The following is a 27,214-nucleotide window of genomic DNA, read 5'->3' as shown; positions in this document are numbered from 1 at the left end:
CTGGTTGCATCTAATTTTCAACCTAATTCTTTAAAACAAGCCCCTCTCTATGTTTCTGTTTTGCTTGGTTTTCAAAAGTTCCAAGGTAGGTCCTTTACTGCCAGTTGACCTTACAAACACAGTGGTCTGGGAGGCTTGGGGTGTCTGTCATCCAAAACAGGAAATAATAATTTCAGAGCTTTCAGAGATTTGGATGGCAAACCTTATGTGGGAGAAAGAGAAAGAGTTCTCCTCCTCCTCCTCTTCTTCCTTTCTTTCTTCTTTGCTTTCTTTTTTAAAAAAAATACCAACCCTTCTCAGCAATGGTGGTGGAGGGACTTATGTGCATCTAATACTGAAACTTCTTTTCATTTTCACCCATTTCTCCCCTCTATTCCTTATAGCCCCAGAGTTGGCTGGCTAAGAGGAATGTTAAGGCAGGTAGACGAGATCAGAAGGCAAATGACCCAGGGCCAAGCCACATCATGTCCCCAGTGAAGGAGAGGATGAGATTAGGGGTAAGGGCCGGGGGAAGGACATCAGAGTCGAAGGTGGGCTACTGGCTTGGTCACATTCTGGAAGAAAGGGTAGTCCAGAGCTGCCTTGCCAAAATCTGCTTGTTGGGTTTGTAGTGCAGCGTTTCTGATAGCAAGCTCCATCCATCTTCCCTCCAAGGGAGCAACAATTTTGTTAAAATTTTGCTGGGCCCCTTTGGGAAAACTCAGCTTATAATAAGGCATAGAAAGAACTCCTGTCCAAACCACTTCACTGGGATCCCCAGAATAGGAAAGATCCAGAAGAGTTGATCGATTTCAGAATCTCCAGGGAATATAGGGCCGGATGGATCACCATCTCAGCAAAGATGCATGCAGCCCAGGATCTGGTTATCTATATCTATGGAGTAATAATTGCAGCCTAGAATAATTTCAGATGCTCGGCACCACGGGGTCACCATTTCATGAGTGTAAGTATAAACAGAGACTCCAAAGGCTCTGGCTAGTCCAAGGTCCGCTAGCTTCCTGGCCACCTCTGCGTTCATAAGCAGATCCTGAGGTTTGAGGGGTCCTGGTGCAGAACCTGATGAGAACGGCAGAAAGCTAAACCCGGGAGCAGCTGGAACAGATAGCTCTTCAGGAGGGGAACAGGAATAGCAATCAGAGCAGAGGCATCCCTGAATTTCTTTAGATCCTGGTGCAGAAACTCAGAAGAGTTAGAGTCTGTTTTCTATGTGCACGACATCCAACAGGGTGACAATTTAGAGAGGTTAAGCTCCTTAAATAGAAAATCTCTCATATAGCAGTATTGGTACACCCTCTATCTCAGTGTCCACGTGGATTTTTTTTAAGCATCACCACGTCTCCCATCATCTTGTTTTTGGCTTTGTATACAACACTGTGTGTGCCCTCTCCGATCTTTTCCACTTTTTTGTAAGTTCTGCAGGAGGCACTAGTGAATCAGGTCAATTTGGCCCCGGGACAGCGAGCCTGGGAACCCTGCAAAAGGCACCTGGCTCTTTGGTGGGGTGGGGGGTGGAGGTGGGGTGGGAGAAGATGGGGGAGTAGTGGTAGGGTGTGTATATGGGGGGTGGAGGTAGGGGCAGGTGGGGGGTGGAGGTGGTGGTGGAGAGGGAAACAGGGCCCAGTCGGCCCCACATCGGGATTATTAGGGTTTTTTATAACATTCTAATTACTTACATAATTTATGTAATTCTATTTTTTTATTATTTTATTCTCTTTGTTTCAGGATCACTTATTCCTTTCTCCATTCTTAATTCTTTTGGAATATTTTAAAAACATATTATTTATTTTATGGATTAGCTTGTTATGAATACATAGTTTTGTGAGAATTTCAGTGGAAATTTAACCCATATTTTTGCTTTATTATAGATAGATGTAAATTGGTAGTTTTACCATTTCCTGGAAGAAACCACTGAACATCGTCACACTAATTACACATCTATAGATTTTGTGTTTCTATTTTTGATATATATTTTTATGCTAACAATGTATTTTTTCAAGTAATTATTTACTTATAATTTCCTGTGTATTTACCATTGCTCTTTATTTCTCCCTTCATCTCCAAGCCTCACAGGGCTTATTTTTCCTTCTAATTGAAGGATTACCTCTGTTATCTCCTGGATTGCACTTGCTCCTACCTAATTGTCTCAAGGTTTTGTAACGTTTTTATGTTACTTTTTGCTGTTGTTTATTTTATTATCATTTAACTTTTATTTTTAAAATAGATTTTACTTAGTATAATATTCTAGGTTGGTTGTTTCAGAAACATTTTTTGAAGAGATGACATCAGTATCTTCTGGGTTTCATTTCACTCTATTGAACAATAAAGTGAACTGACAGTCTCAATGGTTAAATTAACTGAAAGCAATATATAGATTTTTAACTTGTGGTTACCACTTAGAGCCCATGTTGTCTTTAGGTTTTCACATATTTTCTAGTTTGTGCTTAGTCCAGTTTTCCTTCCTTCCTTCTTTCTTTCCTTCCTTCCTTCCTTCCTTCCTTCCTTCCTTCCTTCCTTCCTTCCTTCTTTTTTTCTTTCTTCTTTCTTTCTTTCTTTCTTTCTTTCTTTCTTTCTTTCTTTCTTTCTTTCTTTCTTTTTCTTTTCAGTTTTGTAGTAGTTCTTGAAACTATAACTTATTTTGTTTTCTCATTTTAAAATATTAACTGCTACTAACTCTGCGGGGGTGTTTTCTGCCTTATTATTTCTACCTTGCGTCTGGGATTTAAATCACATGTGTGCTGGATGTTTCACCATGTTTTGCATGCTTTATAAAAAATTTCTTAATTTTATATATTTTGCCTCTTTTGTGCTCATAGCTGGATTCTTTAATGCTTAGTACACTTAAAATGTGGTACATATACACAATGGAATATTATTCAGCCATAAAAAGGAAAGAAATCTTACCATTTGTGACAACATGGGCTTATAGAGAGTATTCTGATAAGTAAAAAAAAAATCAGAAGAAGAAAAATACCATATGATATCAAGGATATGTGGAATCCACAAGACAAAACAAATGAACAAAAAAATGAAAAAAAGACCCATAAATGCAGTGAACAAATGTGATTGCCAAGGGGAAGGGGAGGAATGGAGAGCCAAAATAGGTGAAAGAGGTTAAGAGGTACAAATTCCAAGTTATAAAAAGTGTCTTGGGGATGTAAAGTATAGCATAGGGAATATTGTCAATAATATTGTAATAATTTTGTATGATGAAAGATGGTAACTAATTGTGTTGAGCTCATTGTGGTGAGCATTTCATAATGTAAATAAATGTTGAATAACTGTTGTATACCTGAAACTAATATAATATTGTATGTCCATTATACTTCAATTTAAAAAAAAATAAAAATTAAGAGCTTTTAAATAAAAAGCAATTTGTTTCACAATTTCATGATAATTAAAACCCTTAATTGAGACATATTCCAATTCACTAGGTCTCTTAAAGAAGGGATTTTCCAGTTATATTATTCCAATTCCTATTTACCTCACAGGATCATTGTAATGATCAATTGAGATGTATGCTTACCACAAAACTTGAAACATAAACTCAAAATATGGCCACTATAATTATATAATATTAGTATCACACCATAGTGTCTTTACATATGATGAGAAACATTTATCAAGGGCAGACATTTGCAAATTTCATTAATTGCCTTGTTAGACTATAGTTATAAAGAATGGAAATAAATGCACCTTTATTTCACTTGTGAATCATGATTATCTAAGACACTCTTGGTAGATTACTATCTTTCTTTGAAAAAAGGAGAAATCCCAATAAAAATGAGAAGGGAACGCTATTAACTATTACACAGTTCTTCTTACATCCTCTGATTAGGTCTATAACATTGAAAGAGCTTTGGCCTCCACAGATAGTATACAGGATGTAACATTTGTCAGATTTCATTATGGAAGCTAGTGAATTTGTTATCAAATAAAAATGTTGAACAATGATATATTTATATCCTACTTGATGTGATAATAAAAATTCCTAATGTTCTAGGAAAAAAAATGATTTTTTCCTAGCCAAGATAAAACATAACCACTAGAACTAGTTTATATTCATTTCATAAATCAATGACAATTCACTTCACTGAATGCTTCTGGAAGTCAGCCAGTAAGTAACGGCAACAATCCATTAAATATACTTCTACAGATAAAGGTCAACCATTCCTAAACACTTCCATTTCTGAAAGTCTGCCAATTCCTGAACTTCATTCATAGTTCTTTAAACCCTACATAAGATCAGTACCTTTGCCTATGCTTAAAGAAGCTGTAACTTACAAGGGAACCTGGTGAACTAGCCATGTGTTTTACTTTTGTTTCAGGTGCCATAGCATTGACATTTGAAGGCTTCAATGATACTTTGTTTTTTGTTTCGAAGACCATCTTTTTGTGGTTTTCCTCTCAGGGAAAAAAAGTGCCCATCAGTGTCTTTGTGTCCTGATAATCATTCAGATTTGCTGCAGCTGAGTCCTTTTGAGCTCTTATTAGGATTTTTAAAAAGATTTTATTTATTTATTAATGAGAGACACACACAGAGAGACAGAGACATAGGCAGAGTGAACTCAATCCCAGGACCCTGAGATCACAACCTGAGCCAAACACAGATGCTCAATTACTGAGCCACCCAGGTGCCCCTCTGATCAAGATTTTGCTTCTTATTTTACTTAGCTATCCTAGAATTTGTAAGCAAATAAGTCTTTGTATAAATAAAATTAGACCTTTGACTTGGAAGAACATTTTTTTAAGTATTCTTGATATTAATCTGCTTATTCTTTTATTGATTTCTTCTTGATTTTAAAATAAATTTTTATAATAGTTTTAGAGTCACAGAAAAATGCAAAGATAGTATGGAGAGTTTCCATATACTACACATTCAATTTTCTCATCTCACATTAGTATCACACATTAATTACCTATATTGATATTTTGTTATTAACTGAGATCATAATTTACTCAAATGTCCTTAGTTTTTACCTAATATTTATATTCTGTCTTAGGATCTCACCTGAAATACTGTATTATATTTAGTCCCCATGCATTTTTAGGCTTTTCTTGGCTGTGACAGTTAATGCTGGTTTTTGTTTGTCAAGTTGTACAAAACCTCATCTCTTTTGATTGTTTTCTCTGTGTTGAATTTGAGAGGGAGTACTCCATAAGGAATCGATGAAGCTGTAATTCTAATAAGTCTCAAATCTAAGCTGGTACAAAAGACTAAGATTTTAACTGTATTCCTCTAATAACTAATTTATACAAAGACAATTCCTCAGGGGCACCTGGGTGGCTCAGTCTGTTAAGAGTCAGACTATTGGTTTTGGCTCAGGTCATGATCTCAGAGTCATGAGACCAAGCTCCATGTCAGGCTCTGTGCTCAGCATGCATTCTGCTTGTCTCTCTCCTTCCCCCTCTACTCCTCCTGTATGTGCATTCTCCTTTTCTCCCAAATAAATAAATAAATAAATAAAATCTTAAGGAAAAAAAGACATTGCTCAAGCTTTGCCTTGGATCTATCATTAGAAACTTCAGAACATTCTCTGACACGAAAAAGCACAAAACAGGGTCATTTTGCTTAGTTTTTATTCTAGATAAATTGTAGTTGAAATGTAAATTCTAGTATCAGTTTTTTCCCTCTGCTTAGTTGGGAAATAAAGACTTTATTTATAAGCATACATGTTAGGATTGTACTAGCTTCTTCCTTATATGCCCTGATTTCATCTACAAGAAAGTTGCAGTCTCTGCCTAGGGAAAATTTTTTTCCTAAATATGCTTTCAATAGAAGTCTAACCTTTTTACTTTTCTTGACATAAATTTCACTAAAGATTCATAGAATATTATTCAGCCATAAAAAGAATTAAATCTTAACTATTTGCAATGACATGGAGGAGCTAAAGAGTATAATGCTAATGAAATAAGTCAAAGAAAGACAAATACCATATGATTTCACTCAGATATGGAATTTAAGAAACCATCCCCACAATAAACAAGCAAAGGAAAATGAGAGAATTTAAGCCCAAGAAACAGACTCTTAACTACAGAGAACAAACTGAGGGTTACCAGGGGGAAAGTAGGTGAGAGGATGGGGATTCAGGAGTACAGTAGTCATGATGAGCAGTGGATGATGTATGGAAGTGTTGAATCACTATATCATACACCTGAAACTAATACAATACTTTATATTAACTATACTGGAATAAAAATTTTAAAATCCCTTCTAAAATATATATACATATAGAATAACAAGTTTGGCAGATTTTACCATGTTAAAAAAATAAATAAAAAAATCCCTCTAGATAAGTGAGCAAATTAGATCAATCAATGGTTAACTTTCTTTGATTTGTATCCTGAGGCCTCAAAATTAAAAGATATCACTTTTCAGAACTCTCTAGTGATATCCTATTTTAAAAACTAACAAAAGTCAAGGAAAATGATTAACATTCAAACCATTTTAAACCAAAAATTTTTAAAACTTGCCTCTGTCTATATTTTTTTATTCTACCATCCACTAAATGTCTTATTTTTCCTGCCCCTTCTTCTGTTTCTGTAAATGAGCTATTATTTCATAATTTTTTGTTATAAGGGGAAGAACAATCTTATTGCACATATTCCATTAATGTTTGTGGACCAAATGCTAGATCTATACAAGTTGCATTTAAACCCTGATCTACAGCCAAGACCAGGTCAATAAATAAAGATTTTCTTAAATCTGGAAGACAGGCAGAATTTTCTTCTGAATTAAGCATTTTGCTAATACTTGTTTAATCCAATAGTTCACTTAATTGTTAACACCTTAGAGGGAAATGTTAAAAGCATCAGAGTACAAAAAGCTGGTACAACATTTAAATAGCATAGCTATTCATAATTCAAATAAATGAACTTGAAAAGTATGATATGTACAACATAAAGCTAATTCAGAAAACTTTCCATTAAGAATAGACTGAGTAGAGAATCCAAATTGCAAATAAAATAAATATGAATCAATAAATTATTTTAAAAACTGATTTTAGAAAAATTTCAAAATATTCTGAGAAAATAGAAGCTAAAAGAAAGGGAAGCTTCTCCCCAATTTACCAAGTATCTCAATCTGAAATAGCTCTTAGCAAGGAAAAAGAAAGGAATAGTAAATTAATATTTAAAACATATAACTTAACAATTTTAAAGAACAGTAGAAATTAAACAATATGGGAATCATAACTGTAGTTCACCAGATAAAACAACTGGTCTGCAATTAATAGAATACAGAGAAGTTCTCTCTTATCAATGAATGGTGAGCTTATTAATAGGGATCCTTTATAGTATTCAAGCAAAATATCCATTAGAAGAACCACTTTCTCGTATTGGCTAAGAAACAAGAGGACAACTATTAAAAATAAGTCAAATTACACTGCTGTAAGAAGAACTAATAATTCTCCTTTATTTCTTTCCACTTGCCAAGCATCATTATCTTTAGATTTAAATGAACAACAAGAAACTATTGAACTCAAAGAGCCCCCTCCTAATTTTGAATTCATCTCGGAGCCCCCCTTTCATCTCAGTCTTTGAGCTGGACATGGTGAAAATGACATCTCAATTTGTGGCCAAGAATGACCCCCAGTTTCTGACCCAGCCAATGCAGAAAGAGCACCAGTCTGACTTGTCCTTGGATATCTGTCTCTCTCTTCTGTCTTTCCAGCATATAACCCAAGACACCTAGGAGTACTAAAAGACCTAGTAGTGGAAATTTCTAAGAATAGTTAAATCCTTTCCCATCTCCCAAACTCTTAACTGTTGCATTGGCACCATTATCATTAAAATATGTCTTTGTTCTTTGTAGCACATTTTCAAAAAAATAAAGTAGGAAGAAATCATATTTTCAAATGGAAATACCAGATTAAATAAACTCTATGTTCACATATGTCAGAAAAATCATTCTATATGCATGATCAAATTAAGCTGACCTATACATTAATATCCTCACATGCAAAATCATTTAATAAATAATAAAAATTAGCTGTCATCCTTGAATCTACCTATGATTAAAAGATAATTAGAAAAGTTGGTGCACAAATCTAGATTGTTGTATCTAAACTGTTTATCAAAGTTCCTCCATATTTTCTTAAAACCGATCTTAGGCCATCCATTATAGCCATTTGAGAGAAAAAATGAATTAACAGTTATTTTCCTAGGCCCTATAATTTATCTGCTTTACTTTCTTAAAACTTAATAATGAAGGATATAAATTTGTTCAAATCTGTAAGGAATTAATAATTACTCCACAGTAATGTCTAACAAAATCAGCTTGAATAAATCTGAAGACATTTTTGGTATAATAGCTTTACATTGAGCTTTCTTTAGTATCCCAATTGTTAAACATAGTCAAAATTAATTGCTTTTACTTGAATAGTTATGCACTAAAAATTTACTCTAGCTCCATTCTTCATTCAAATCTAAAACCAAACTTGATAAAATTCATGAATAACTGCAGTAAAATGAGTTCCTCTATCACTGGGTCAATATGTTGGAATACCTCAGGTAGTGTTTTTAATTTAAGGATAAATAGAAGCACTCCTCTATTGAAAAACCATAGTTCACATAGTGACCAAGAAAAACAATTCCTATTTGAAGTGTTCTAATTTCTCTATCCAGTGACAGAAGAGCTCATTTTACTATATAACTAATCATTCATTAATTGTACAAGGTTTTGTCACCTATCACTCCATCTTCTCTGAAAATAACTTGAATAATTTGCAGATAACATATGAGTCTGAGGTTTTGATAAGTAAATGGATAGAAGTGGATGTCACCATTTCTAGGACTAGGTATACACTCCACTATGTGATCAATCATGACCTTTCTTCCTCTTTCATGGGAAATAATGTGTTCCGTTGTTGGATGGTAACTTCTGTGAATGTCAATTAGGTCACATTTTTGAAAGTATAGTTCAAATATTCCACATCCTTACTGATTTTCTTTTTCTTTTTGTTAATTAATGAAAAAAGTACTGAAATCTCCATATAATTGCTCATCTGTCTCTGTTCTCCCAATTGTTCTACTTGTTTTTGCTTCATGTGCTTTGAAAAACTCTTAGATATATAAATGGTTAGACTTTTTTTGTGTTTTTTTGATGAGTTGTTCTCTTTATCATTATAAAATGACCTTTTTTTACCCTTGGTAATACTCTTTGTTCTATGATCGTCTTTCTCTAATTTAAATACAGCCTAACTTTCTTCTTACTTTTACTGTAATAAAATATATCCATTTTTTAAATTTTAACTACCTGCATTTTTGTATGTAAACTACATAATTTGAAGCATATAGTTTCACCTCATTTTTAATTAAAATCTGGGAACCCCCACCTCTATATGGGTCAATTATATTTTGTGATTATTGATATAATTGACTTTAAAATCACCATTATTTATTTTTTGTTCATGCTGTATCTTTCTTAATTAGTATACTTCTGAATTAATTTAATATTTTAAATTATTTAAAATAATTCTATTTTATGTCTTTTGTTGACTTATTAAATATTACTCTTTAGTACTAGTTGATTTAGGCCTGTGGTTGTTTAGGTTGGAAAATTTTTCTCCCTAGAGGTCTTTTGACAATGCATCATATCGTAGTGAGGGGTGTGACTAGCAGATAGAGGCAAGGGATACTACTAAACTTTCTACAATGCAGAAGATAGGGTTCCACAACATAGAATCATCCATCCAAAATGTCCATCCAAAATCCATCCAAAATCATCCATCCAAAAATGTCAATAGTGCTAACTTAGAGAAACTCTGCTTTAGCCTTCATATTATATATATATTTAACGTGTTACAGTCTATTTTTAAGTGATTTTATACTATTTTGCATGAAGCATAAGAACCTTAACGCAGTATGCTTTCATTTCTCCCTGATCAGGCTTTGCATTACTTTTGTCATATATTTTAGTACTAAAAAATTATAACCACACAAAAAATTGTTATTACTTTTGTTTTTAACAATTTTTTAAAAAATATTGAAATAAGAGAAAATATATTTATATTTACCTATGTAGTTATTTTTATTTATTTATTTTTTTATCTAATAGGTCCTATTTTCCTGCTTCTTCACATGACCAGTTATTTTTTTTTCTGATTCCAAACACTGTAAATTTTGCTTTGTTGTATGATGTATATTTTCATATTTCTACAAATAATCTTGAGATTTCTTCTGTTTTAATGTTATGTTTCTTAAAAATAGTTGGTCTTTCTGTTCTTGGTTTTAAGTTTTGCGTTGTTTAGTGACAGCAATGTTTACTATAGACCTCAATCCAAGACCAAGACAAATCCTATGGCCTATTATATCCTATGTCCTATGACTGTGGCTGATGAGGGCAGAAATATTGCCTTCTCATATGTGCTCCTGGGATTATTCTAATTCTTTTGTGTGGTTCCTTTCTCAGCATATTTTCTTCTACGTACCCTTGTTAGAAATCAGTTTAAGACTCTCATGTGGTCATCTGCATATCTCCAGAGATCTGTGTCTCTGTGTAGCTTTCTCCTCTCTGTTGTTCTGCCCATGGACTCTGAATAGAATCCTTGCTGATCCCTCTAGCTCTCCATCCCCATGCATCTCCAATTCAGAGAAACTGCTAAGCTCTGCCTCCTTCTTTTTCTCTATGCAACTGTCTGGAAAATTTACTAAAACAATCTGCTGGGATAATTATAAAGATCAACTCATTAATAAGATTTTCCAGTAGACTCTAGTCAGATTTCTCTTCAGTTGTCTTAAGGATCCCCTCTGTTACTTTGATTTATGACAAATGCACTAATATCCATAGAGAAGAAAAAACAAAGGCACTTTTTAGTTTGGACTTAAATCCTTCCATCTGTATACAATTTTTATTTTATTTTATTTTATTAGATTTTATTTATTTATTCAGGAGAAACAGAGAAAAAGAGAGAGAGAGAGAGGCAGAGACACAGGCAGAGGGAGAAAGAAGCAGGCTCCATGCAGGGAGCCTAATGTAAGACTCGATCCCAGGATTCCAGGATCTTTGGCTTTGCCCTGAGCCAAAGGCAGATGCTTAATCGCTGAGCCACCCAGACGTCTGTGGTATACAATTTTTAGGTTAAAAAGGAGAGTGGCTTTCTTGCCCTTGTGGCACCAATAACTGATTTTTTTTTTTTTTTTTACTTGAGGTCTGACTGGGGGTTAGCTATGTTACTATTGAAAAACTTTAACTTCTTAAGATGAAATTAGTTCTTATTTTAAATTTTTACTTAGCATTTGTACTCAGGAAAGAAACTATAAACTTTAGGTTCTTGTGTTTGTTTTTGGCAAAAGTAAATCAACTTCCTTTGAATTTATCTCTTTTGTAAACATGGATTCTTCCCCCACACACACACACCCCCATCTCTTAGGGACGGATTTGTTTTACTAAATCTATTTTAACGTTCTCCTGTGTTTTCTTATTACTGCTGTAACAAATTACAAAAACAAAACAAAACAAAATGATGACAGTTGCATTCTGAAGGCTCTAGTAGAATAAATTTCAATATTTTTTTTAGTTTCTAAGGTATATCTGGATTCCTTGGCCAATGGCCTCTTTCCATCTTCAAAGCCAGGCATAATAGTCAAGTCTTTTCTCATGTTGCATCACTCTGATACTGTCTCTTCTATCTTTTAAGAATGCTTGCTAAGTAGTGAGCTTGTTCTAGTAATTCAGAACAACTTAAGGTCAGCTGATTTGTAATTTTAATTCTCCTTTCCCAGATAATCAACAGGTATTTTTAGGTTCCAGAGATAAGGCCTTAGTTTTCTTCAAGTGGTTATTATTCTGGCTACTACATCTCAAACATGCCCTGAATGCCTACTGCAGTTTGACTGGGTCTGTGTTAAACACAAAAGGATGCAAAATACTTGCTGTCTAGTTTGAGGTTAGCCCTTTTCTGTTTTCTTTCCTTCCAGTTCCCATACAGGGACAATCCTATATTTAGCTTTTCTCCCAGATTCCAAGTTTCAGAAATATGTGTCCTCTGTTAGTTCTGTTAGTCTAATAATATACCTTTCCCACTTTTAAATATATTTCATATACCCTCTATGTATATTCATAAAGAAAAAGAGTAGGCCTCAGAAATCTAATTTTTGTTTTTTCAGTTCAGACAACATAGAATCATGGTCACAACCAAAATTCCAAATGTATCTATACCATCTATTATGGGCTGAATTATGGTTCCTGTAACATTCATATATTGAATCTTAAACTTCAGCACTTCAAAATGTGACTGTGCCTGAAGTTAGTGTCTTTAAAGAAACAAATAGTTTAAATGAGATCATTGTGATAACCCCAAATCCTATATAGTGAGTGTCCTTATGAGACGAGGAAAGTAGGACACAGATAGAAAAAAAGGAAAGGTCATGTGAAGGCACAGCAGACAGTTGTCCATGTCCAAGCAACATAGAGAGACTGAGAAGAACCCAACCCTCCTAACAACTTAATGTTAGACTACTAGCTTTCAGAATTGTGACAAAATAAATTTCTGTTTTTCAAGCCACACAGCCTGTGGTATTTTATTCTGTCAACCATAGCAAACTAGTCCATCATCTCTGTATTTTTCCCCCCAAATCAATACCTAGACAAAAATCTGGACTTCCTGCCATTTTCCTCTATCTCAGTTAATGGATGACATGTTTAACTAAATAAAATGATACTTGAGTCAATAATGTCTTTTTATTCTTTTAAAAAATATATTTTCATTTGGAAGGTACCTATTCATGTTGGAGAATAATTCTGAGTCCTTGACTCTAGGAAAGAACTTTATCAGCCTAATTATTTTGTTCAAACAAAAGTTTGTAGGAGTTACATAAAACAAAACATATTTATTACTTGCAGTTTAAAAATTTGATAGAAAATCATAGCATATCAACTAATGTAAGTACTAGACATTATTTTTTCCTTTCTATTCAGCAATTTTTTGTCATTTGAATAGATATATCATATATTGGTTTCTTAACATTTTAATATGATACATTTCATAGTTTTATCATAATATTATCACTATTAAGGAAAATTGTACTGTTAAAACATAAGATATGTCATAACTTTTATTAGTGTGTCATTAGCTTAAGACTACAAATCACAGCTTTTACTCTAATGCATTTTGTGCTGAGGAATTAGCTCTATCATTCACAAGCTGTTCCATCTTAGGCAAACCATCCCACATCTCTCTTTTTAAAATTTTTCATCTAAAAATTATAATAAAAATATTACTCAACTTTGACCTCAAACAATTCAACAGGGGCAAAGGACTACAAAGAGCATCTGATGTCTATAATCAATCAATACATCAATCATATTAATCACTAGCATTATAATCATCACCTTCAACATCATTATAAGTATAAACATTCACAGATTTTATTTCATTTATATTAAAAAATTACATAGGCTATTTCTAAATCTTAAAATGAACTAATTTTCAATCTTATAATTTATTTTTCTTCTATTCTTAACTAATTTCTTTTGTAATAAATTTATTAAGATTCACCACAGCTTACTTTATAAATATACACATATAAACATACACACACATGCATATTCAAGTTACTGTTTTTAAAGATGATTGATGAATTTAAAAATATGGCTTAAGAAGTTTCTTATTTGATTATTTGAGTAATGACTTACCTATTATAAAAATAAATACAGGGCAGCCCGAGTGCCTCAGCGGTTTAGCGACTGCCTTTGGCCAGGGCGTGATCCTGGAGACCTGGGATCGAGTGTCACGTCAGGCTTCTGCATGGAGCCTGCTTCTCTCTCTGCCTGTGTCTCTGCCTCTTTCTGTGTGTGTGTGTGTGTGTGTGTGTGTGTGTGTGTGTGTGTCATGGATAAATAAATAAAATCTTTCAAAATAAATAAATGAGTAAATATAAATAAACTTAGGATTATTAAAAATACATTTTCATCCTTGTGGCGGAGGGAGTTTTGTGTAATATATTAATAAATTATTGTAAAGAACTGAAAGATGTAATTTGAATAATGGAATCACAGTATCACCCAGACTCTGGAACAGATTTATCTCTGTAGGGGGATGAAATATGAATCCTAAAGCCAGAGCAGGGGTCAGTACTCACTTGAAAAGATGACAATTATCTTACATAATGCAATGCATGCCAACATTTGAGACAGAGTAAAAATGAAAGGGAGGTATTCTTAACCTTACAGCTAGTCTAAACTCACTGTAAGTATAAAAGTTTTAAAGAAAAAAATAAAACAATGAATAGTGTTAACACTCTGTATTCATCAAATCCCTGTCATTGATAAGGAGTCTATTATTTTTATTATTTCTGTTTCAAAGTTGGAATGAAAAAAAAAACAAAACAAAAAAAAAAAAAAACAAAGTTGGAATGAGGTGTATATTTTTTGCTCTTTTATGTTGTAAGCAATATGGATAGATAGAAAATGAAATAAAGATCATGCTTCCAGTAACTCACAGAGATAAATTATTTTATCTAGGTCAAATCACATTGTAATAATAATTATAATTAGAAAAGTCCCCTGTAAGAAAAAGTCAATTATCAAGTAATTTCAACTATGAGTATTTTGATGTCTCATCCTCAGCATTTCTATTCCCATTTATTATTTTTATGTTTTTTCTTCACTGCTTTTTAAATCTAAACCCAGATCTGTCAAGAATTTTATACATTATTTCATAGGTTATGCCTAGAAGCATTTTTTGGTATAAGCAGTATTACAGAATGAAATCTCTCTTGGTCCTGAGGGTGGGATGGCAGCCTCTGTTTTGCAGAAGTTTCTGTTTGTTACCTGCCTGAGTTTCTGTCCCTGGAGAAATCAGGACTTAGCCATCATGAGTGAAGGTAAGTCTCAAACTTGTCTCAAGTGAGTTCAATCTTTAAATCTTTTTATTAGGTCTCAAAATGAGACTGTCTAATTAAACCAGGATAAACTATTATCAGGATTCAAACGGATTACCTCTGCATATCAAATACTCAGAAGTTACTAAAGATTCCAAACCTTTTTGTAGAACAAAGATGACTCCATTAATTCAAATTGGTGACTTCTAGAAAATATCTGTGGCTGAGAAAAAAAATGGAAATAGTTGAAATAGATTCTTTTACTTTGAGACTGGTGTAGATATGAGGAGGTTCTTTCCTTTAAAAAAAAATGATTTTATTTATTTATTCATGAGAGACACAGAGAGCGAGGCAGAGACACAGGCAGACGAAGAAGCAGGCTCCACCCAATGCAGGAAGCCCGATGTGAGACTCCATCCCAGGACTCTGGGATCCCGCCCTGAGCCAAAAGGCAGACACTCAACCGCTGAGCCACCCAGACATCCCAGGTTCTTTCCTTTTAATGGCAAAGTCAGAGGATATTAGATGTCATGGTCACATGGCAGCAGATATAGCTATAAATACAATGTGCCCTGATTTACAGATAGGTTATATTATTTTCTTTTAAAAGTGTTGGGACATTACTTTTCTTTTTGAGCAGATTCAAAATAACTCCCACTGAGCTTTGTTTTTAAAATTAAATAAACTCTGGAATGTGTCACAAAAGTTCAGATCTATAGGAATGACTGAATGGCTTAGTAGGTTAAGTGTCTGACTTCAGATCAAGTTATGATGTCAGGGTCCTGGGATGGGCCACAAGTCAGACTATCCACTTAATGGGGTGTCTGCCTTTCCCTCTCCCTTGGGTCCTCCCTCTCTCCTGGCTCAAGTTCTCTCTCTCTCTCTCTCAAATAAATACAATCTTTAAAAAATGTTCAGATCTAAAAGCTATATATATATAATCTTTTAGGGGTTAATCATTTATAGAAAGCCATCCAGATATGAGTGTCAAGTCTTCTGACTATTCAACAGACCTACTCTCACATGGCAGATATGGAGACTCAATAACATCCTATAAGTGTAGTGCATAATTGGCTTTATCTGCAGATAACTGCAGTACAAATCAGTTGGAAAATACCACTTAGCTGTCACTGGAATTTAACTTGTAGATTAGTAATCTGTACCTCCATCTGACCTGGGGATACTTTATATTGATTTCACTACTAAATAACCCGAGAGCACTACTTTACTTTGGCATTATCCCATTAGGTCAACCTTTATTTACCTTGATAAATGTGTCTTTATATTTTCCTTCAAAGTATTCAAGACTCTAATTTATATTTGTAAATATAAAGGTCACATATTCAGTCTTTTCTGTATAGAACACTGGGGTGTAGAATCTATAAAAAATTACCTTTTGATTATCTATCATTCTGCTGCTATTATACTACCTTTCATTTTAGTACAAATAACAAATTTAGGGTTTTTATAATGTTAATATGTTTTTATCTCATTAATGAAGATGTTAAATAACTTTGAAGTTCACTGTTTTCTTCTAATTAGGTAACTTAATGACAGGCTAGTACTGGACACATAATTGGACCCCGGTAGTATTATTTGTAAAAAGATACCCTGCTTTACAAAAGATTGAGGAATTATTAATGTTTCTAATCACAATTGCTACTAATTTTACTACATAATAAAATACACTTTCCAAAATCAGTTTTAGGTTGGTAAAATTTAAAATTTTGTCACATTAGAGATGTGTTTCATCTTGAAGATTTATGGATTTTTGGTTTAAATATTATATTTATTTTTGTAATTTTTCAGATATATGTGTTTTCTTATTGAATTTCATAATTCAGAGAAGAAAACATAATTTCTGCATCAATAGTCCTCAACATGGCTTTAATGTTAGCAGGCTTTCCCTTAAAATATTTTCACATTTTCTGAGTAGAAAATTATTGCAAATTTGACTTAATTATTTGGGGTATTTGTGTGGCTCAGTTAGTTAAGTGACCAGCTTGGTTTCAGCCTAGGTTGTGATCTTAACATTCTAAAATCAATCACTGTGCGGAACTCTGTGCTTAGCAGGGAGTCTGCTTGAGATTCTCTCTCTCTCCCTCTGTCGCACCCCTCCTAAAAATTAAAAAAAAAAGTCTCAAAAGAAATTTTGTTCTAATAATATAAAATATTTTAATATCCATCAACAAGTTATCTTGAAAATAATGATGTCCTTTAAAACAGATTCTCATATAGTCTACACATGTATTCTAATGCCATTGTTTATTTTCTTAAAGTATTTTTAAATTTTTAAGAGATAATTGCTGGTTTTAAGGACAAATTTAAGGGCATATCTATTACAAATTTAATTTTGAGTAATATAATTATGCCAAAGAAATAATAGAATTATGTCAAAAGAAATTAAAAATACAGTGCATTTGAATTTAGTGAGTGTATGTGCAAAGGACACTAAAATCTATCTATACCTGTGCTTTTAAGAAGCATTTGGATCCATTTTAGTTTGCTCTCTTGATTCCTTAAGTTGAGGGAATATTGGACAATGAAAGACTAATATAGTGATTTCAAATGTCAAAAATGACTTATTAACTAATCAAATCAATTTTGCACAGAAAATGCTAAGATTTCTTGAATGTATATTCCTACAATATTGTCCTCTAGGATATCAGTGGACTACGAGTCATATTCAAGTGCTTTAACTCATAAGTATATTTTATTGTAAATATACTCATATTTTTGGAAGAAAATACATACAATATTCTAAGCTTACTTTCTTATGTTCTTTTTCTTTATGAACTCAAAATTTAACGATGTTAGAAATATCATTAATGTGTGTTAATTTTTACTTTTATTTTTTATGTGTGTTATTTACTATATAATAAATCCATCAAAATAATAACTTTGTTTTTTTTCTTTCCTATCTAGAGCAGAACCTATCATATTATATTTTGAATATGTATTGAAATTAATTAATGAAAACAACTTTCATAGTGGCTTAAATATAAAATATTATAAAATGCATTTAAATATATATAGATATATATAGCACTTTTAATGGTTACATGAGTAATTAATTAGAATTTTAATTCCGGGGATGCCTGGTTGGCTCAGCAGTGGAGCATCTGCCTTTGGCGCAGGGCATGTTCCTGGTTCTGGGATTGAGTCCCACATCGGGCTCCATGTGGGGAGCCTGCTTCTCCCTCTCCTTCTGCCTATGTCTCTGCCTCTCTCTCTCTCATTAATAAAAAAATAAATCTTTTTTAAAAATAATTTTAATTCCATGCAACTACATGTAGTTAGATGCTTTACCTAATATTCCATAAATATGTTCTTTTAGTCAAGTAAGTCAAATAAAATGTGTAAAGATATTTGATCAATCTGATAGTGAATTTAAAAAATAATCTATGATTTATTTTTCATACATTGTATGCCACGGATCATTTGGACCCTGAGTATGAAATATAAAGATTCTATTTTCTATATCAATTGGAGGTAGTTAAATCAGATATGTCCCTGATAGCAGTGACTTTATGTCTTCTAGTGTTAGTTTACTTTACCAGAAGCTCTGCATATGAGTCATTGGTTCAAGGGATCATATGGTAACAAAAAACTACTATTAATTTGCATTAATGTGTATAAATTTCATTAATGAAACTACACATTTTGATCAACTACAATATTGAATTGTGGGATTATTTATCTATTTAGTTCCTTTAAATATATTCCTTGGCCATAGTAGAAGGATCGAGTTAGTTATAGTTACATAGTGAAACATAGTTAATATATTGTACTCAAACAAAGAAATGTAGAAAAAATGTTACTTTAATAACCTGTGTAATGGTCTTAAAAGACTATTACATTTTAACATATAAACAAAATATAAACAAAGTCAATATTAGAGTAAGAACCCATAAAACAGTGAATCAATCAGGCAAATTATACTTATTTATTGCATATCAGAAATTTCAAATATGTGAGGTAACTAACTGGGAATCATGGAAAGATATATTTTTATTTGATATATTGTTTACATGAAGTGAAGTATATGAATCTTAAGTATATACTCAGTAAACTATTATGCTTATGTAGACACAAAACCACTCAAAGTATAGAATATTTCTACCACCATACTCAGATTCTCTTCACTCAAGCCCTTCCCAAATATGTAAGCAAAATTAAAATCTCTATTAATTTATATCACTTTTTGAATTTCATATAAATTCCAGTTAGTTAGCATACAGTGTGATATATTAGTTTCAGGTGTAAAATTTAGTGTTCAACAAACACTTCCATATAACACTGAATGCTCATCACGAGTGCCCTCCTTAATCTCTATCACCTATTTAACCCATCCCTGCATCCACCTTTCCTCTGAGATAATAGAGTTTTTATAAACTTGGTCTTGATAACTATGGAATAATAGGAGGAAATACTGTTTCTATACTTTTGGAGGGAAATGTATTATACTTCACTAACAAATCCCAGATGAGGCAAAATTTATTTTCCTCCCCTCCCATCCTCTTTTCTCCTCTATAAGTATCCTGTGTCACTTGGCCTTTCTTTCTTTCTTTCTTTCTTTCTTTCTTTCTTTCTTTCTTTCTTTCTTTCTTTCTTGTCTGGCTGCGGTTTTTTTGTATCGTTCTTTCGGTTTCGTGCTCTTGGTCTGTTCTTTCTTCTTTATGTCTGTCTTTTCGTTTCTTCTCATCTTCCTCTTCCTCTCTCTTTCTTTTCTTCTTCTTTTTCTTTCTTTCCTCTCTCTTTTCTTTTATGTTTCCTTCTACACCACTTTTTTATTAAAAGTGAAACTATCCCTCTTGTTTGGATCAAGATTTATATCCTGTTTCCCTCCTGACAACTTCAAACCTGTCTCAACACTGACCAGTTCCAGGGCAGCTGTTGTTTCAGTTCAAGATTACCTTGCTAGATTCTATCATCTTCCTGTTCATTTGCCTATACTCATTTCTACAGGAATATTAGAGAATGTTTGTTATGTTTAATTGAACATTTTAGGTGTTTTGATTGGGGAAAAGTTTTCATTTTAGTGAGTAAAAGAAAATTTCCGTATTTGTAAAGAAAATACATTTCTAATGTTATAATTTCAGGCATTCAAATTGTCATTGAGGGAGATATTTTCATGCAAAATCACATTGAATGTGAAGATCTTCTATAAAGCTGAAGACTACCAGTGTAAACTTTTTCATAGTTTCTGTGATAAGGAAAGAAAAATTATTTCTAACCTATTTTTTTGCTCTGATTGGCATTACATTGCATTATTAATGCTCTGTGGAAGCCAGCTAATGTTGGTGAAACATTATTCATATGTAAAACAGCATTTCTTCCTTGTTGGAAAAGAAGAATTAGATATATCACCACTTTAAATTCTCTAGCACTTGCTTTCACTATTGTATAGACTGAGAAGTCTGGCTAGGTTAAGTAGCTTCCATAGAATTTAAACACAAGCATTTTAAAACAGCTGACAAGATTTCCATCACATTGCACCCTCTGTCCCTTAGTTTCTTCTTCATTGGAAATTTAAAATTTATTCCACCAGTTCTGCATAATAGTGGCACCTGCACCTTATAAATTAAGAAATAGAGTCAAAAAGAAGTTAATTGCCTTGCTCAGGGACACACAGTAAATCAATGGTAGAATCAGTAATAAATGGATTCCTTGGTCACAAATAACCACTCTTTCCTACAGGAACATAAAGCTAATGTAAATTAAACTTTAGACAGCCTAAATAATAAAAAAGCTCTCAAATCCAAAGTGTTTTAAAACAGCTGAGCCAAGTAGAAAACGCTATTGCAACAAAAATATATTCTCTCCATGAATATCTACAGCATTATTTCTCTTGAAAGCACTCCATTTCATTGTAGAAAATAGAAGACAAGAAGTATACCCATTTCACCTACTTACTAAAAACTTAACTGATTTTAATAAACTCTGTGTAGTTTTAAAATACTTGAATTTTTTTAAAAGATTTTATTTATTCATGAGAGACACACAGTGAGAGGCAGAGACATAGGCAGATGGAGAAGGGCTCCCTGCTGGGAGCCTGATGTGGGACTTGATCTCGGGACTCCAGGATCATGACCTGAGTCAAAGGCAGATGCTCAACCACTGAGGCACCCAGGTGCCCCCTCTGTGTAGTTTTAAAAAGATATCTTAATTTAAAAAGTCCTCACTGATTTGTCAAGAATTTTTTAAATTCTACACTGTGATATTTAAAATAAATATTATCTAATTATTTTAAGTATTTGTTTACCTTAGAATTATTTATAATTATGTTATTTTGTTTCAAATAGACATGGATGCAGAAAGTACAACTCTAAATTGGGAGCAGAAATCCTGGATAGCTATATCAAGTTTATCAACTAATTACTTAGTAATGCTGCATTTAAAAAAGTCTATGTGAAGGAGATATGCCAGGGAATACTATTTCTCTTTTACTACATATTTGGTTTTAAACCTCCAAGGAAACAGCCTTTGTGATTGCATGAGTTAAGTCTTACTGGAATTACAATGACCCTATTTACGTCATTGATAAGAACTTCATTAGGGGTTTGTCAATTGCTTATATTGTAAAGGGTGTATGTAGTAAGAATGCTTCTCTCTGAAGCCAGAGGTGAGGCCCAATTTAGCAGTGAGTTGTTACCTACAATGATCTACAAAAGATAAGAGGGATCTTCTTTCTACTTTAAACTTCTTCAAGTCAAACGCCATAAATTGTCTTCTATGCTACATTCTTTTAAATTTATTATCAGTACCAATCAAGGTATTTTAAAATTTTGAGGGGGATCCCTGGGTGGCTCAGCGGTTTGGCGCCTGCCTTTGGCCCAGGGCGCGATCCTGGAGTCCGGGTATTTAATCCCACGTCAGGCTCCTGGTATGGAGCCTGCTTCTCCCTCCTCCTGTGTCTCTGCCTCTTTCTCTCTCTCTCTCTATCACAAATAAAAATAAATAAATAAATCTTTAAAATTTTGAACTCTAATATTTTACTTATCTGAAGCATAATTATCTCTGTATTTTTCTATTTTTCAGAATTATTAAAAAGAACAAGAATTATTTTTCCAAAGTAGTATTTTTATTCTGTCAAGATATTCACTTCTCTGAACTCTCTCATGGTCTTTCACTGTTTTTATGTGACATCACAACTTTTAATCAAAGACAAAAAATGGCTCTTGTCTCATTATTTGCTAAAATATTTGTACTCCTGTTTGTTGCTGTCCATATCTGTAATTCCATCTCAATAAATATTTCATTACTTAAGCATATTTTGTCTTTCCTACTAGATATGTAAATATCTATGTCCAACTCTATTGAACATTTTCAAAATGTTATTTAATTTCTCTTTATTCAAGAAATTTAAAATCTCACACAATTTTCCTGAAAGTATGTCTCTGTTCCAATAATGTCCTACTTGTCTTTCATCAGCAAGACTAATTTATTTGGAATTGTATTTTTTCTTACTTCAGATACATAACATCTAGTTAATATTTTATTTTATGTAGCACTTTTTTTTTATTTTTTTTATTTTTTTATTTATTTTTTTTTATTGGTGTTCAATTTACTAACATACAGAATAACACCCAGTGCCCGTCACCCATTCACTCCCACCCCCCGCCCTCCTCCCCTTCTACCACCCCTAGTTCGTTTCCCAGAGTTAGCAGTCTTTACGTTCTGTCTCCCTTTCTGATATTTCCCACACATTTCTTCTCCCTTCCCTTATTTTCCCTTTCACTATTATTTATATTCCCCAAATGAATGAGAACATATAATGTTTGTCCTTCTCCGACTGACTTACTTCACTCAGCATAATACCCTCCAGTTCCATCCACGTTGAAGCAAATGGTGGGTATTTGTCCTTTCTAATAGCTGAGTAATATTCCATTGTATACATAAACCACATCTTCTTTATCCATTCATCTTTCGTTGGACACCGAGGCTCCTTCCACAGTTTGGCTATAGTGGCCATTGCTGCTAGAAACATCGGGGTGCAGGTGTCCCGGAGTTTCATTGCATTTGTATCTTTGGGGTAAATCCCCAACAGTGCAATTGCTGGGTCGTAGGGCAGGTCTATTTTTAACTCTTTGAGGAACCTCCACACAGTTTTCCAGAGTGGCTGCACCAGTTCACATTCCCACCAACAGTGTAGGAGGGTTCCCTTTTCTCCGCATCCTCTCCAACATTTGTTGTTTCCTGCCTTGTTAATTGTCCCCATTCTCACTGGTGTGAGGTGGTATCTCATTGTAGTTTTGATTTGTATTTCCCTGATGGCAAGTGATGCAGAGCATTTTCTCATATGCATGTTGGCCATGTCTATGTCTTCCTCTGTGAGATTTCTGTTCATGTCTTTTGCCCATTTCATGATTGGATTGTTTGTTTCTTTGCTGTTGAGTTTAATAAGTTCTTTATAGATCTTGGAAACTAGCCCTTTATCTGATATGTCATTTGCAAATATCTTCTCCCATTCTGTAGGTTGTCTTTGAGTTTTGTTGACTGTATCCTTTGCTGTGCAAAAGCTTCTTATCTTGATGAAGTCCCAATAGTTCATTTTTGCTTTTGTTTCTTTTGTCTTTGTGGATGTATCTTGCAAGAAGTTACTATGGCCGAGTTCAAAAAGGGTGTTGCCTGTGTTCTTCTCTAGGATTTTGATGGAATCTTGTCTCACATTTAGATCTTTCATCCATTTTGAGTTTATCTTTGTGTATGGTGAAAGAGAGTGGTCTAGTTTCATTCTTCTGCATGTGGATGTCCAATTTTCCCAGCACCATTTATTGAAGAGACTGTCTTTCTTCCAATGGATAGTCTTTCCTCCTTTATCGAATATTAGTTGCCCATAAAGTTCAGGGTCCACTTCTGGGTTCTCTATTCTGTTCCACTGATCTATGTGTCTGTTTTTGTGCCAGTACCACACTGTCTTGATGACCACAGCTTTGTAGTACAACCTGAAATCTGGCATTGTGATGCCCCCAGCTATGGTTTTCTTTTTTAAAATTCCCCTGGCTATTCGGGGTCTTTTCTGATTCCACACAAATCTTAAAATAATTTGTTCTAACTCTCTGAAGAAAGTCCATGGTATTTTGATAGGGATTGCATTAAACGTGTATATTGCCCTGGGAAACATTGACATTTTCACAATATAAATTCTGCCAATCCATGAGCATGGAATATTTTTCCATCTCTTTGTGTCTTCCTCAATTTCTTTCAGAAGTGTTCTATAGTTTTGAGGGTATAGATCCTTTACATCTTTGGTGAGGTTTATTCCTAGGTATCTTATGCTTTTGGGTGCAATTGTAAATGGGATTGACTCCTTAATTTCTCTTTCTTCAGTCTCATTGTTAGTGTATAGAAATGCCACTGACTTCTGGGCATTGATTTTGTATCCTGCCACGCTACCGAATTGCTGTATGAGTTCTAGCAATCTTGGGGTGGAGACTTTTGGGTTTTCTATGTAGAGTATCATGTCATCGGCGAAGAGAGAGAGTTTGACTTCTTCTTTGCCAATTTGAATGCCTTTAATGTCTTTTTGTTGTCTGATTGCTGAGGCTAGGACTTCCAGTACTATGTTGAATAGCAGTGGTGAGAGTGGACATCCCTGTCTTGTTCCTGATCTTAGGGGAAAGGCTCCCAGTGCTTCCCCATTGAGAATGATATTTGCTGTGGGCTTTTCATAGATGGCTTTTAAGATGTCGAGGAATGTTCCCTCTATCCCTACACTCTGAAGAGTTTTAATCAGGAATGGATGCTGTATTTTGTCAAATGCTTTCTCTGCATCCAATGAGAGGATCATATGGTTCTTGGTTTTTCTCTTGCTGATATGATGAATCACATTGATTGTTTTACGGGTGTTGAACCAGCCTTGTGTCCCAGGGATAAATCCTACTTGGTCATGGTGAATAATTTTCTTAATGTACTGTTGGATCCTATTGGCCAGTATCTTGTTGAGAATTTTTGCATCCATGTTCATCAGGGATATTGGTCTGTAATTCTCCTTTTTGGCGGGGTCTTTGTCTGGCTTTGGAATTAAGGTGATGCTGGCTTCATAGAACGAATTTGGAAGTACTCCATCTCTTTCTATCTTTCCAAACAGCTTTAGGAGAATAGGTATGATTTCTTCTTTAAACGTTTGATAAAATTCCCCTGGGAAGCCATCTCGCCCTGGACTCTTGTGTCTTGGGAGGTTTTTGATGACTGCTTCAATTTCCTCCCTGGTTATTGGCCTGTTCAGGTTTTCTATTTCTTCCTGTTCCAGTTTTGGTAGTTTGTGGCTTTCCAGGAATGCGTCCATTTCTTCTAGATTGCCTAATTTATTGGCGTATAGCTGTTCATAATATGTTTTTAAAATCGTTTGTATTTCCTTGGTGTTGGTAGTGATCTCTCCTTTCTCATTCATGATTTTATTAATTTGAGTCTTCTCTCTCTTCTTTTTAATAAGGCTGGCTAATGGTTTATCTATCTTATTAATTCTTTCAAAGAACCAACTCCTGGTTCTGTTGATCTGTTCCACAGTTCTTCTGGTCTCGATTTCATTGAGTTCTGCTCGAATCTTTATTAACTCCCTTCTTCTCTTGGGTGTAGGATCTATTTGCTGTTTTTTCTCTAGCTCCTTTATGTGTAAGGTTAGCTTTTGTATTTGAGTTCTTTCCAGTTTTTGAATGGATGCTTGTATTGCGATGTATTTCCCCCTTAGGACTGCTTTTGCTGCATCCCAAAGATTTTGAACGGTTGTATCTTCATTCTCATTAGTTTCCATGAATCTTTTTAATTCTTCCTTAATTTCCTGGTTGACCCTTTTATCATTTAGCAGGATAGTCCTTAACCTCCATGTGTTTGAGGTCCTTCCAAACTTCTTGTTGTGATTTAGTTCTAATTTCAAGGCATTATGGTCCGAGAATATGCAGGGGACAATCCCAATCTTTTGGTATCGGTTCAGACCCGATTTGTGACCCAATATGTGGTCTATTCTGGAGAAAGTTCCATGTGCGCTTGAGAAGAATGTGTATTCAGTTGAGTTTGGATGTAAAGTTCTGTAGATATCTGTGAAATCCATCTGGTCCAGTGTATCATTTAAAGCTCTCGTTTCTTTGGAGATGTTTTGCTTAGAAGACCTATCGAGTATAGAAAGAGCTAGATTGAAGTCACCAAGTATAAGTGTATTATTATCTAAGTATTTCTTCACTTTGGTTAATAATTGATTTATATATTTGGCAGCTCCCACATTTGGAGCATATATATTGAGGATTGTTAAGTCCTCTTGTTGAATAGATCCTTTAAGTATGATATAGTGTCCCTCTTCATCTCTCACTACAGTCTTTGGGGTAAATTTTAGTTTATCTGATATAAGGATGGCTACCCCTGCTTTCTTTTGAGGACCATTCGAATGGTAAATGGTTCTCCAACCTTTTATTTTCAGGCTGTAGGTGTCCTTCTGTCTAAAATGAGTCTCTTGTAGACAGCAAATAGATGGGTCCTGCTTTTTTATCCAGTCTGAAACCCTGCGCCTTTTGATGGGGTCATTAAGCCCGTTCACATTCAGAGTTACTATTGAGAGATATGAGTTTAGTGTCATCATGATATCTATTCAGTCTTTGTTTTTGTGGACTGTTCCACTGAACTTCTTCTTAAAGGGGAATTTTAAGAGGCCCCCTTAAAATTTCTTGCAGAGCTGGTTTGGAGGTCACATATTCTTTTAGTTGCTGCCTGTCTTGGAAGCTCTTTATCTCTCCTTCCATTTTGAATGAGAGCCTTGCTGGATAAAGTATTCTTGGTTGCATGTTCTTCTCATTTAGGACCCTGAATATATCCTGCCAGCCCTTTCTGGCCTGCCAGGTCTCTGTGGAGAGGTCTGCTGTTACCCTAATACTCCTCCCCATAAAAGTCAGGGATTTCTTGTCTCTTGCTGCTTTAAGGATCTTCTCCTTATCTTTGGAATTTGCAAGCTTCACAATTAAATGTCGAGGTGTTGAACGGTTTTTATTGATTTTAGGGGGGGATCTCTCTATTTCCTGGATCTGAATGCCTGTTTCCCTTCCCAGATTAGGAAAGTTTTCAGCTAGAATTTGTTCAAATACATATTCTGGCCCTCTGTCCCTTTCGGCGCCCTTGGGAACCCCAATTAAACGTAGGTTTTTCTTCCTCAGGCTGTCGTTTATTTCCCTTAATCTATCTTCATGGTCTTTTAATTGTTTGTCTCTTTTTTCCTCAGTTTCCCTCTTTGCTATCAACTTGTCTTCTAGGTCACTCACTCGTTCTTCCACCTCGTTAACCCTCGTCGTTAGGACTTCTAGTTTGGATTGCATCTCATTCAATTGATTTTTAATTTCTGCCTGATTAGCTCTAAATTCTGCAGTCATGAAGTCTCTTGAGTCCTTTATACTTTTTTCTAGAGCCA

The 27,214-nt window shown here is 34.1% G+C and overlaps 1 pseudogene; it reads right to left on the bottom strand.

Moving 5' to 3' along the window:
• Positions 1–518: 518 nt before the first annotated feature.
• Positions 519–4,386, bottom strand: LOC119865106 (annotated as a pseudogene).
• Between the last annotated feature and the right edge of the window lie 22,828 nt (positions 4,387–27,214).

This window comes from Canis lupus, chromosome 22 (genome assembly GCF_011100685.1).
Source record: "Canis lupus familiaris isolate Mischka breed German Shepherd chromosome 22, alternate assembly UU_Cfam_GSD_1.0, whole genome shotgun sequence".
Lineage (NCBI taxonomy): Eukaryota > Metazoa > Chordata > Mammalia > Carnivora > Canidae > Canis > Canis lupus.
The sequence above is the reverse complement of the archived record's forward strand: the minus strand, read 5'-3'. Positions and strand labels throughout refer to the sequence as shown.